The 13326-nt window shown below is 39.4% G+C and overlaps 1 long non-coding RNA gene across 1 annotated transcript; it reads right to left on the bottom strand.

Moving 5' to 3' along the window:
- Positions 1–7728: 7728 nt before the first annotated feature.
- LOC119896069 lies at positions 7729–12790 on the bottom strand. Its single transcript, XR_005443158.1, has 4 exons — positions 12696–12790; positions 9735–9823; positions 9488–9654; positions 7729–8048 (listed from the first exon to the last, which is right to left on the bottom strand). It is a non-coding gene; the product is annotated as an uncharacterized LOC119896069 (long non-coding RNA).
- Positions 12791–13326: the final 536 nt, after the last annotated feature.

Below are 13326 nucleotides of genomic sequence, written 5' to 3'. Positions count from 1 at the left end.
TGCACATAATAGTCTTTGGGGAAGTAAGTATACTGATAATGGAAGAAGCAGTGGAAGAACTGATGGTGTAGGCAACTAGTTTGTTTAAATAATGGAAATGGCACAAGTATTGACATCAGTGAGGAAAATAAGTATTTGAAGTTCTCCCACTTAGAAATCATGGAGGAGTCTGAAATTGTCATCTAGGTGCATGTCCACTGTGAGAGACATAATCTAAAAAAAAATCCAGAAATCACAATGTATGATTTTTAACTATTTATTTGTATGATACAGCTGCAAATAAGTATTTGAACACCTGAGAAAATCAATGTTAATATTTGGTACAGTAGCCTTTGTTTGCAATTACAGAGGTTAAACGTTTCCTGTAGTTTTTCACCAGGTTTGCACTGCAGGAGGATTTTGGCCCACTCCTCCACACAGATCTTCTCTAGATCAGTCAGGTTTCTGGGCTGTCGCTGAGAAACACGGAGTTTGAGCTCCCTCCAAAGATTCTCTATTGGGTTTAGGTCTGGAGACTGGCTAGGCCACGCCAGAACCTTGATATGCTTCTTACAGAGCCACTCCTTGGTTATCCTGGCTGTGTGCTTCGGGTCATTGTCATGTTGGAAGACCCGGCCTCGACCCATCTTCAATGCTCTAACTGAGGGAAGGAGGTTGTTCCCCAAAATCTCACATACATGGCCCCGGTCATCCTCTCCTTAATACAGTGCAGTCGCCCTGTCCCATGTGCAGAAACACCCCCAAAGCATGATGCTACCACCCCCATGCTTCACAGTGGATGGTGTTCTTGGGATGGTACTCATCTTCTTCCTCCAAACACGGTTAGTGGAATTATGACCAAAAAGTTCTATTTTGGTCTCATGACCACATGACTTTCTCCCATGACTCCTCTGGATCATCCAAATGGTCATTGGCAAACTGAAGACGGGCCTTGACATGTGCTGGTTTAAGCAGGGGAACCTTCCGTGCCATGCGTGATTTCAAACCATGACGTCTTGGTGTATTACCAACAGTAACCTTGGAAACGGTGGTCCCAGCTCTTTTCAGGTCATTGACCAGCTCCTCCCGTGTAGTTCTGGGCTGATTTCTCACCTTTCTTAGGATCATTGAGACCCCACGAGGTGAGATCTTGCATGGAGCCCCAGTCCGAGGGAGATTGCCAGTCATGTTTAGCTTCTTCCATTTTCTAATGATTGCTCCAACAGTGGACCTTTTTTCACCAAGCTGCTTGGCAATTTCCCCGTAGCCCTTTCCAGCCTTGTGGAGGTGTACAATTTTGTCTCTAGTGTCTTTGGACAGCTCTTTGGTCTTGGCCATGTTAGTAGTTGGATTCTTACTGATTGTATGGGGTGGACAGGTGTCTTTATGCAGCTAACAACCTCAAACAGGTGCATCTAATTTAGGATAATAAATGGAGTGGAGGTGGACATTTTGAAGGCAGACTAACAGGTCTTTGAGAGTCAGAATTCTAGCTGTTAGACAGGTGTTCAAATACTTATTTGCAGCTGTATCATACAAATAAATAGTTAAAAAAATCATACATTGTGATTTCTGGATTTTTTTTTTTAGATTATGTCTCTCACAGTGGACATGCACCTACGATGACAATTTCAGACCCCTCCATGATTTCTAAGTGGGAGAACTTGCAAAATAGCAGGGTGTTCAAATACTTATTTTCCTCACTGTATGTTCTAAACACCATGTATATATACCTAACAAAAAGTTTCATAGCCCAGTGTGTTTGACTGACTCGGATCGTCACTGATTACTCAGCCCACCTACAAGGTTCACCTGCCAAACACCAACGCAGTGTCACTGATAATAGTTATTTTAGATTCACTGAAAGTTTATAATCTAAGCAATACGGTTACATCTCTCGTGTGCGACAGGATGTCACAGGGTTTTGACATCATTTTTGGGCTACATGGAACCGTCCGTGCAGTCTTTGGTCGGCTTCACTGTTTCAACTGTGGCTTACCCCCTTGGTTGTGTTAGACAGATTTGTGCAACTGTGTTCATGAGGGAGAGGGAGAAAGAGAGAGGGACAGGTAAATGAGAAAGAGAGGGACGAGCGAGTGGATGTGCTGCGCGAACGGCGCTCTGCAATCAAATATGATTTTAATTAGTCCTAGTAAAAAAAGGAAACGAAAATCAATCTGTGGCGGTCAGCGTTGATATTTTGGCGGGTCGCCACAAATAAATGAACATGTGGGAAACACTGCAAGAGACCAACAGCAGATAATGTCAAAACTGGAAAAGCTACACCAAATGCAGTCTGGAGGGATCTGTGGGCTAGATATAGTAGATGTCACTTAGCAAAAGAGAAACAGGTTTTTTTCTTGTCTGTGTGTTTTGGTTGAAGGTTTATTTGTTCCGTTTTTGAGGATGTTGAGGACGACCAAGAGGCTCTGGACAAGACAATCCTTGGAATCTTTTTTTTGGAAGCCATTTACGATGAATGTGCAGAACCCACAGATGACCTGCAGGGTGTTGGAATAATCAGAGGTGTTAAAGGGCTTCACGACCTAGGTAAAACTGCAAATACACTCGTGTTTTATGTGGCCTCATGGACTCATTGGACTTCAGCTACGCAACAAAAACTTGTGATGGAACTGGATGGTGACATTCTAAAAAAAAAAAAGAAAAAAAACGCTGTTTGAAGGAACAGTTTAGACAAGAGATTGCAGGTGGACTGTGGAGCATCACAGACCTTCATGTGCAATGCTCTGAATGGTCTTAGTTTCAAGTGATTGATGTCTAAAACAGACATTCGTTACTCTCAAAATGAGAGTAACAATTAAAAACTTCAAGAGCGGGGAAAACAACAGTTTGAAATAGGGAGACTGACAGAGATCAATGTGAATGAGTTGGCAATAAGATGTATGTGTTGTATGTATACTGTAGGGTGAGAGAAACCAAATGAATTACATACAGCGATAGACTGTGTGAGCGTATAGACAGGCACCAAATGAATGTGCAAATTTTAAGTTGGTGTTTCTGATATATTTAACATGACATGTTGATTTCAACAAGTTGTGCTGTTCTTGAAAATGTCCATTCCTAAGCTAAATGTGGTGCACATTGTATTGTATTTTGTATTGTCAGTGTAATAAAACTCTGTACACTGTAGGAGCATTTCCTACATGGCATATAACACTGATTTACGGTTTACATATAGATGGTTCTTCTGGTTATGCTAATTAGAAACACTCTTCATTGCAAAAATTCAGTTTTTTTCCAGTCAGTCAAATCTATTTTACTACAACTAAAACTGTAAAATTCTAAGATAATTCAATTTAACTTAATCTCAGGAGTGTTAATCAAATGTGTACAATTTAGTGTTAAACAAGTTGGGATTTTAAAAATTTGTTACAGTTAAGATGATGGTTATGATAGAGTTGAAAGATAAGGCTGGCGATTTTCTATAAGTTTCAAATTGTTGACAAATCCTACGAAAGACCAAAAGCAACAATGAATTTACCGTTTAAGAAGTAAATTCTTTAGTAAGTTTCCAAAACCTGATATGACTTATTCCCTTGTGCCATAGAATCCCATTGTTGTTGGTTTGGTTTTGATAGAACTTGCTGACAATATGAACAACATAGAAAATCACCAGCCTCAGAGGTAGCCATCTTAGGTAAGAGTGAATTGGAACCCATTTTGAATTTATTTCCTCTTTTGTGAACATTGTAAAACATTTCAAAGAAGATGGAAAATGTTGATTGATGGTGATACAAATCAGTCTTTATAGGTATCCGTTATTTTGAACTCAGGCCGCTGACCAGGTTGGTGGTACTACAGTATAATGTGTTTCATTGGTAATAAATGAACTTTTTCACTGAACCAAAGTAGTTTGATTTGTATTTACTCAACTACACTGTGTGGAAATTGTTGACATAATCAGGTTTAGTAAGTCCATTTAAAATGTTGGTATTACCAAATGCAGTTGTGTAAGGGATGTCCAGCAGTTAAGTTAGATTTACTTAAGTGAGTTAAGTCAGTATATTGAAATATGTTTATGTTGGCATTAATCATCACAGTTAAGTAAAGCCAAAGAAACAGCATTTTGGTGAATTTATGTTGGTCAGTTTAGTTAGCTGGACGCTGACCTATTAATTACTTCCAAGTTGACCAGATAATGTTGGAATTGCCTAAAACATTCATGTTGGTTGCACATAAGTCAGTTATGGGCATCTTAATAATTGAGCACGACCGCGACAGTTTCACAGGAACTAAGCTTGTCGCTGCCGACCACTTCCCCTCACTCTAACAGGGACACTTGCTACTGAACATAGACTGTTTCTGCTGCTCCCTGATAAAAGAAAAATGTTTCTGCTGATACCTGCTCAAAAGAAATTCCAAGAAAACTGATAAAAGGGTAATGCCCTGGCAGTGGCGAATAGCTTAGGTTAATATTTGATTTGATTACATTAATGTTTAAGTTGAGATTTACAAGAAATATTTTATTGCTACCATGTAAAGGGAATACTGCTGGGAAAAAGCACCTTATTTGTTTAAAGTGTTTGCAAATCACATGTTACTGCACTTTTGTGTATATAGCAGTACATTTAAATAAAAAGCAATACACTACTTTACAATTCATTATTCAATTTTGCGCAGAACATTAATGAGAAATCATGCAATTAAATTTTATTATAGCTCAGCTTATAAAGATATTAATGCTCAGGGTGTGACTTTTTGAAATGGCAGAATAGGTTCTGAAATAATATAACTTGCAGCTAAATAACAAAATGCCTTTAGAAAGGTTTATTTGCACATTAAGCATGTGATGCAATTAAAATATAGAAGAAACAATGTGCATTGTCCAGGAAAATGAACTTCACCTAAAAATAAAAAAAAAAAACTATAAAATGACCCAAAAATGTGAACTTCATGACACTGTCACATATGTGTTGCCTCAGCAGGGATGATATTACATGAGAAATGCTTATCTACAGGAGAAACAGATCTGAAAGCAACAAAGAATGCCTGAGAGCTGCACTGACTTATAGTCTATTATATTTCTATATTTTGAAATGTCACGTGCCACCTGAACTTTGTGTTTCCTTTTACGTAAATAAAAACATTTTCACCATAAATAAAAACTTTCATCAGAATGTAGGAAATGAAGTGTTTAAAGAACAGACCCACAGCCCCTATGTCTCAGCATTGAGGATATCTTTAAAACACTGTTTAAGGATTTTTTTGTCTCGTTCTCACCTAATATTGCGTATTGTGATGTCTCGCGAGCTAAGTGTCTCTTCACCTCCCTAATCTGAGCCTCTAGCCCCCGACAGTCGACTGGACAGACTGGTGGGCTCAGAGCTGGACTCTCTAGTGACAGTGGCAGAAAGAAGGACCCTGGACAAACTGCTTTCCATACTGGACAACGCCCACCACCCTCTGCACAACACCTTCATCGGGCAGAGGAGTGTGTTCATTGGCAGACTGCTGTCCCAGCCCCGCTCCACCAACAGACTTAAAAACTCTTTCGTCCGCCTGGAAATCAGACTGTACAACAGCTCCTGGTCATGGCAGGGAGGACAATAGACAAAAGAACAATTTCTACCTCCATCTGCACTCCATTTGCACTGTTTACTGTGTTATAAGTTATTCTATTTTAATATAGGTTTAATGGATGTATGTTTCGTATGCTACTGGATACTTAAAAAATAATAATATAATAATAATCTATGTATGTCCACACCACTTTTCAACACAAAGTGACGCCCTTGTTGGAATGGAATATAAATCCATGGAAAATGTAGAACATGTACTATTACATTGTAGGAATATAGGGATGAGAGGATGAGGATAAGTCAGGCAGGAAGGAAGTGGAACCTTGAAGGTTTATTAGGCACAAAAGGAGATTGCAATCTGCCATAAAACAAGAAGAAGAAAAAGAGAAACGGACAAATGGAACGCACCATTAGTCTTGCTGTTCCCCTCTGTCTTTGCTTGTTCCTCAGTGTATTTTGTCTGCAGTTCAAGCATTGACATTATTAAATCTCTGAACAATACATACTCTGCCTCCATTGTCTGCATTTGGGTCTAATCTCCTGCTCCCCTATTTCTTTGGAACTAAAACGATTTGTTGCTTGCTGTTGAAATTATCCAGATTTGTCCGACACTGTGTAGAAGCTCAGATGGTCACAGAGAACAGTAAAAGTGTCGTTACTTTTCTGTTTGAATTCAGCTTTCAGTCAGTAATGAAGATCATTGTTCCTTATTTCAATAATACATTTTATTTGGGGGACGCCTTTCAGGACACTCAAGGACATCTTACATACAAAGTAATAAAATTACTTTGAGGTTTAAATGAGGTGCATAATTCAAACAGTATAAGTTTAAAGAAGTCTGAAATAAGAGGACAAAAAATATTTGGCAAGTCAAGGATAAAAAGTCTAAACCATAGGCTTCATGGAAAAGATGTGTTTTTAGGAGTTTTGTGAAAGATGCAACTGAGTCTGCCTGTCGAATATGAGGGGGCAGTTCCAAAGCATGGGTGCCGAGCAGATAAAGGCTTGGGCTCCCATGGTGGACAGGCGGAAAGGAGGGGTGAAAAGGAAACCAGCAGGGGAGGAACGGAGGGAGCATAAACTGGGAGATCATTGAGGAGGGTAGGTTCCAGGTTGTGCAGGGCTTTAAATGTGAGGAGTAGGACCCTGAACTTAATCCGGTATTGAATAGGGAGCCAGTGAAGCTTGAGAAGATTAGGTGAGATATGTTCCCATGATTTGGTGAAGCTCAGGATTCTTGCTATAGAGTTCTGAACCAGTTGGAGCTGCAGTTGTCTAGACGGGAAGTGACAAAGAGTGACTGGTAAATGATCAAAATTGATAATGAGAATTTGCTTTTTGGACAGGTTGGATTAGATTAGAATGATCTCCGTCTTATTGGTATTAAATTGGAGTAGGCTCATGTTCATCGAGCTCTTGGAGGTGGTTGATGATGGAGATGGGAGGCAGGGAGGTGGAGTGTTTGGTAGACAAGTAGAGCTGGGTGTCATCAGCTTAACACTGGAAACTGATGTTGTGGCGTCGCATGATCGATGAACTCTCCTGCTTTCAGAAACACAGCTTTTCCTGTCTGTGATCTGCCTGCAGTTTGTTATTAACACAAACTCAACACTTCCTGCAGCTCCTTCACAGTAAAAGCCTCCATCAAAGAGAGCTGATTATGTCCTTCACTGTTTTACAGTCACTCTGGCAGCTTAGCTTGAGTTAGTTAGCTTTTAACTGAGCTTAGAAGTGGTCTAAACACACAGCATGTAACAGCGGTGTCACAGGTTCAAGTCCACACGGAGCCTTGTTTGTATGGCATTCTGTTTTCTGTCACACTCTACTGTCAACTATCACATGAAAACAATTCAAAGAATCTAAAAAAGAGAAGTGGTCCAAATCTCCATGGGACCATTTTCCATCCACTGCTAACTTTTCCATCAGTGCTGCCCGTGGACGTTTGTTCTTCACCTTTAGGAACAATATATGGTGGAGAGAATCTGAGCTCAAAGCTCCACTTACTAATGATTCAAAGCAAAGTGTTCATCAAGGTGAGCAAAGCTGAACTACAAATGCTTTTTCACCACATGTTGCACAATTATGATCTGAAGTGATTCAAGATGCATCTGGTGGATCAGAACAGCTGATCTGAGGAAGAGCCAAACAGCTCAGTGTTTAGAGGACAAATAGGAGAAAAAGACCCATTTGAAGCAGATTCTTTCAGATTCTGAATCAAGTCTTTACAGCGACGTCAACGTGAGGGCAAAAATATAGGAACATTTTCTTGAAGTGTAAATTCTGAAATGGAGGTTCAGGTGTTCCATCTTAGTTTGAAACAGTATCTGCACTAACAGTTCTTTTAGCACAACATTTTGTCTTCATCATCATCTTCCATCAGGTCAGTTTACAGTAAAAACAGTTTCTTACTTTGTGTCTGAGGGTCCAGGTTCAGGACTGAAGTTCACAAGTTCCTCTTTGGACTGGTCACTCTTCATAGACAGACAGCTGGATCCTGCAGACTCTGCTCTCTGTCTGTTGGACTGAACTCTGCAAACACCAAGATGTTTTTATTCAGATCACATGAATCTTTGATATATTCTCTGATGAAGCCATTCAGGAAGCTCTAAACACACAAACTGCTGCTGCTGTGGATCATTAGGAGCTTTAAAGTTTTTATTGGGAGGTGATGCACGAATATATGCTCCTAAATACAGCTCCTTAATCAAAAATGATTTTAAATAGGCCTAGTAAAAATTTGGAAAATCAATATGTGGCAGTCTGCGTTGATAATTATCCAAATTATAGGCTAATTATGGGAAACACTGCTCTCATTACCACCGCCTTCACCCACATACAAATCGTCTCTCCCGACTTTTTAACTAACATCATATCCATAACAGCAGCAAGGAGTGTGGTTTTTACAAAGCATATAGCCTAGGCCTAACGTTACTTAACATCACCGTCTGAAATAAAAAAAATAAAGCAAGTAAATCCCGACTTTTTAACAGCAGTTTTACTGCACATTTAGCCTGTTTGTAAGGGCAGTATTCAGTATTTTTACAAAACGTTGCGTTAACACCACTCTCACTCTCTCCTGATGAGTCCAAGCATCAGTGGCAGCTGCTGCCGGAGTTTCTTTCTGTAGCCTTTGTTTCATGTTGCTGTGCTGCTTCAGCTGCTGAGCTGCAGCACAGTCGTGGATTTACATCAAGGATGGTGCGTTCAGTAACGTAGTAACGCAGCATTACTTGCCTTAGTAACTAGTAATAGTATTACCGTTTTAGAAAAGTAATTAGTTACACTACTAGTTACTGGGAAAAGTAATATTGTTACTGCCCTACACTGGCTGTCACAGATACTAAGAGGAAGGAGGCACCAATGATTTGTCTTTGTCTGTGGCACAAATGTAGAATTAAAGGAATGCAGGCCAGAAAAAAATGCAGACATTGTTTATGCAATATGCACATAGCAAGGACAGCCCCCCTAAAACCAGGTCTTAGAATAGTGTTAAAATGATAGTGTTTCCACTTTCGTACTGGGATATAGGCTGTATGTGCAGTACACAAGTATTTGTGGTGTTTTTCTCTGTTTATTATCACATGTATTAGTCCATCATTAGATACCTTGTGATGACACACACACACTTAACTCATTTATGTATTTATTTTATTTTTACTTTATTTTATGTTTTATTTTTATTAATATTATTGATTATTTATATTATTTATTATTATTATTTTTTTAACACAAGCACGATTTTTCCTTTATTTACTTTTTTAATGAAATGTATGAAATGAATTGTTCTTATGTAATTTGTAGCTTTGGCAATATTGTTGTTTTACATTAAATTCCTATAAAGCAGATTTGCATTTAATTGAATTGAGAATGAGGTAAGTGTAAATGTGATGTCTTTGCTCATGAAGCCTAATGTTACTCCACAACTGGCAAACAGCAAACACTGAATGAGTTAGTAGCAGTTCTCTTACTTTGTGTCTGAGGGTCCAGGTTCAGTACTGAAGTTCAGAGGTTCCACTTTAGACCCATCACTCTTCATAGACAGACAGCTGGATCCTGCAGACTCTGCTCTGTCCTCTTCCATCTTCTGGACTTCAGTTCAGGTGTTCTTGTTGTTCCAGCTCAGCTGGTGTGTTGTCTGTGTTCAGGATTAGATTTTGGTCTAAAACATGTTGTCCAGCTTTATATTGTACAGCTACAGTAACACAGTTCACTCACATTTTACATGTACTGGATGGTGCAGCCAACAGTGTCTCCACTCTGTGTTCCAGCTGGGCAACAAACTCCTCAGCCTGTCTCCCTATAGGCTGTATGTAAGTACAAACACATTAAACACCATGAGGACACAAAGCAGACAACATGCACATCTGGACCATTTACTGACATCTGCAGTGTTTTTACCATCGATACAGTCGATCACTCCCATAGTCCTCACTTTGGACTAATGAGCAGTTTGGAGAGATCCCTGTGAATCAGTTTGGTACATTTGGATATAAAGTCCCCGATTCGACTCATAAGCGCAACGTGTTGAAAACACAAACGAGGCCTCTTTACTATTGTAGTTATGCTACCTGTGAGAGGAGTGCGCAGGGACCGTCTACAAAGTGCAACACCGAAAACACATACTGCAGAAATATTCAATAACTCAGATACAGTATAGTGTTCCTGTGGTGTATAACATATGTGCATTTGACCATTACAGTTTAAAATAACACTCTAGCAGCTGGAGAGAGGCTCAGTGAACTCTTAAGGGGAGTAATGATTGATGGGTGTGTAAAGAGTGAACCTCCTATGGAATTTGACCTCTGACCCAGTGTTAGGGGGAGTAGAGAGTAGTGTCTAACAGAGGTTTACACTTATCCTACAGCACTGTGCCCTTATATGGTATTTAGCAGATACCTAAACATGTCCTATATAAGCTGTGTTTGATGTACAGAGAGACAGAGTGGCCATCGGGCTGGGTCACTCTCCAAGCTGCTGCAGAGCTTGTAATTGATGCTGAATTCCTTGATGTAATAAACTTTATGATCAAGAACAGTGTCAAGCGGATTTCTTCTCAACACATCATCGCAGCATTATTGTTCGGACACCACATTCCCAAAGTCACATTACACATTAATGATATACTGCTGGTTATACTAAAACATTTAGTTTGGAAAAAAGGTTTTTGCATAATTTTAGGTAGGCCTATTTTTAATATTCGATATCTACACTGATAAGTTGTCATGTCTACAAAATCACCCCACACATCAGCGGTATCCTGCTGGTGATACTACAACACTCAGTTCGTAGAAATGTAGATTTGGGGAATTTAATATTCAATAACTTTACTGTTAGAAGCTTTAGTGTCTCCAAAATCACCTCAATGAACAATGGTCTAGTAGTATCATCAACATAAGACCCTTGTTGATTGAGGTGTCTGGAGACAGTACAGCAGGGCTATTTAATTAAAGTTCAAAGAGGTCCAGTTAGAGAAAATTTCACAAAGCAAAAGGTCCGGAACATCAACTTGTGTTATCATTCAGTAGCCTACCATAACGTATAGCCTGGTTGTACCAACATAAGTTTTTACTCAACAACTGTCAGTTTTCACATAAAACTGAAGGGATAATAAATAACTACTCCAATAATAAATTCTAAGTTTAAGTAATCTAAAGGCTGCATTTAAAAAACGTTTTGTAAATATGCACCTTAAAATTAATTTTATTTGTGGCTCAATTTCAGAAGAAAAATAAATAAATAAAAAAGTGTACCTTTGAGTGACTGAAGTTTAGTCATCAAGTGTTAAGGTCAAATTCTGACCATACAGAAAAGTTTAACCAATTAACCATCTGGTTTTAGAGAGTTTCCTGTGAGATTCCTTCCTATATCATTAATGGTTAAGGTGATTTTGGGAACACTACACTGTATCTGAGTGAAGTTATTGAATATCTCTGCAGAATGTGTTTCGGTGTTGCACTTTGCAGACGGTCCCTGCGCAGTGCGCACTCGTCTCAGAGCGGCTGCACGTAGAGACCAAAGTTATTTGTGCCGCTCGTAGGACCAGGGACGTGCACAGGGGGGTTGCTCTGGTTGCCCGGGCAACTGCCCGTTTGCCTTTCCTGACTCAAGTTGCCCTTCCGACTCGCCCTTCCGAGAAAAAAAATAAAATAAAAAAATAATCGCGATCGCAAAGCCTCATTCACTTCCATTCGGGCACCGAAAGTGAAAGTCAGTAGGGGAAGGGCAAACTCTGTTTAAGTGGCTGCACTGCTGCAGCGCTGCCTGCACGTCAGTCGATTCTGTTCCCTACCGGAATTCCTGTTTCCTTCCTTTATGCAATCATACTACAACAAATCATGCGTAGTTTTGCCCAGTTACCATACGTGATACGTACCAACAGAAGTGAATACGAGCTAGAAGCGCAACTGAATGTACGGGAAGCCAAAAGGTTAAAAAAGGATTGTATTTTCTTCCGAAATCTAAGCGTTTTTTTATTTAATATTTTATTAGAAGCGAGTTTTCCCCATCTGTCAATTCAATCTAGATTATTTATTTCAAATAAAAAAAAAAAGGAAAAAAAATAAAAAATAATAATGATTAAAAAAAACAATAAACAATAATATAAGGAACTCTTTTCTCATATGTATTTTGGTGACATTTATATTGTTAATACATTTTGGATACTGTGTTTAGTGCCTTTTTTCAGGTCAGAGCAACTGCCCTTCAAAATTCCTGTGCACGTCCCTGCGTAGGACGACTCATTTAGGTAAAAAATTTACTTGCTTGTTGTCTACATAACTCCAATAGTTAGGAGGCCTCATTTGTGTTTTAAACACGTTGCGCTTACGAGTGATTGATCCTGGAAGTTCGACTCTGTGAATAGGCCTATATTTCCAACTTTACCGAACTCTGTGAGTGAGTTAACGCGCAGGAGAACGATGAACAAACTACATTCAGAAGCAGATATTTACAGAATATACATTAGGTAGATAAACAAAGTGGTCTGAACGGATTTCCTGGTTAGCAGCTCAGAGATCCTGAAGCCACAACTGCAACACATCTGAGACTATCAGCTGTGGATTCAGCCACCAGGGACTCACCGGGACTCTGACATTTCTTTCCTCTACAGTCCACAGGGAGAAAACTGCCTTAGAGACTCTGACAGGAAAAGAATGTAAATGTTGGATTAACACTCACCCTGCCTCAGCCTTCAGTTTTCCTCCTGCTGTGTCCACTTAAAATGGAGTCTGAACTCTTTCAGCTTCAGGTTGAACAGGTAGGGCCTGTTCTCACCTGATCACATGCTAGTGTTGTTCCTTCCCTCTCTAAACTGAAAGCTGTCTGTCTTTAGTAACTGTTACGCTTAATTTAAAATATGGCACATTATATAAACCCAGCTGGTGGAGACAGAGCAGCCCTCCTCTCTACCAGCAGAAGCAGAGGGAGGAAGAGGAGAAGAGGTGCTGAGTTGTTGATGTCAGGAATATGATTTATTTTACTGACATGTAGATTTGTTTCCAGTGAGACTTTAGTGACTTTGCTGTTGTAAATCGTGATGCTGCTCTAGAAACAATATTCAGTTAATAAAGAATGTTAAATTCTTTTTTAAATAATACATGCAGTTATTAGTAATAAATGGGACTGATAAGAGCATCGATAAAGAACTGAACCAATAAGGATTACCAATACAAGTGTGTCAATAAAATCCTAATGACCCCAACGTGAGAAAATGTCTGGCCCATCTCTGTGTCTTGGTTTTAAAATCCGGCCCAATTGAATCTGTAATTGAACAGCCCTGGTCTACAGTAATCATAGTAATATAGTGTTA

This window comes from Micropterus salmoides, unplaced genomic scaffold (assembly GCF_014851395.1).
Source record: "Micropterus salmoides isolate LMB-PRFRI ecotype aquatic unplaced genomic scaffold, ASM1485139v1 Ms_hic_scaffold_9, whole genome shotgun sequence".
Lineage (NCBI taxonomy): Eukaryota > Metazoa > Chordata > Actinopteri > Centrarchiformes > Centrarchidae > Micropterus > Micropterus salmoides.
Note: the sequence above shows the minus strand (reverse complement) of the source record. Positions and strands in the feature narration are given on the sequence as shown.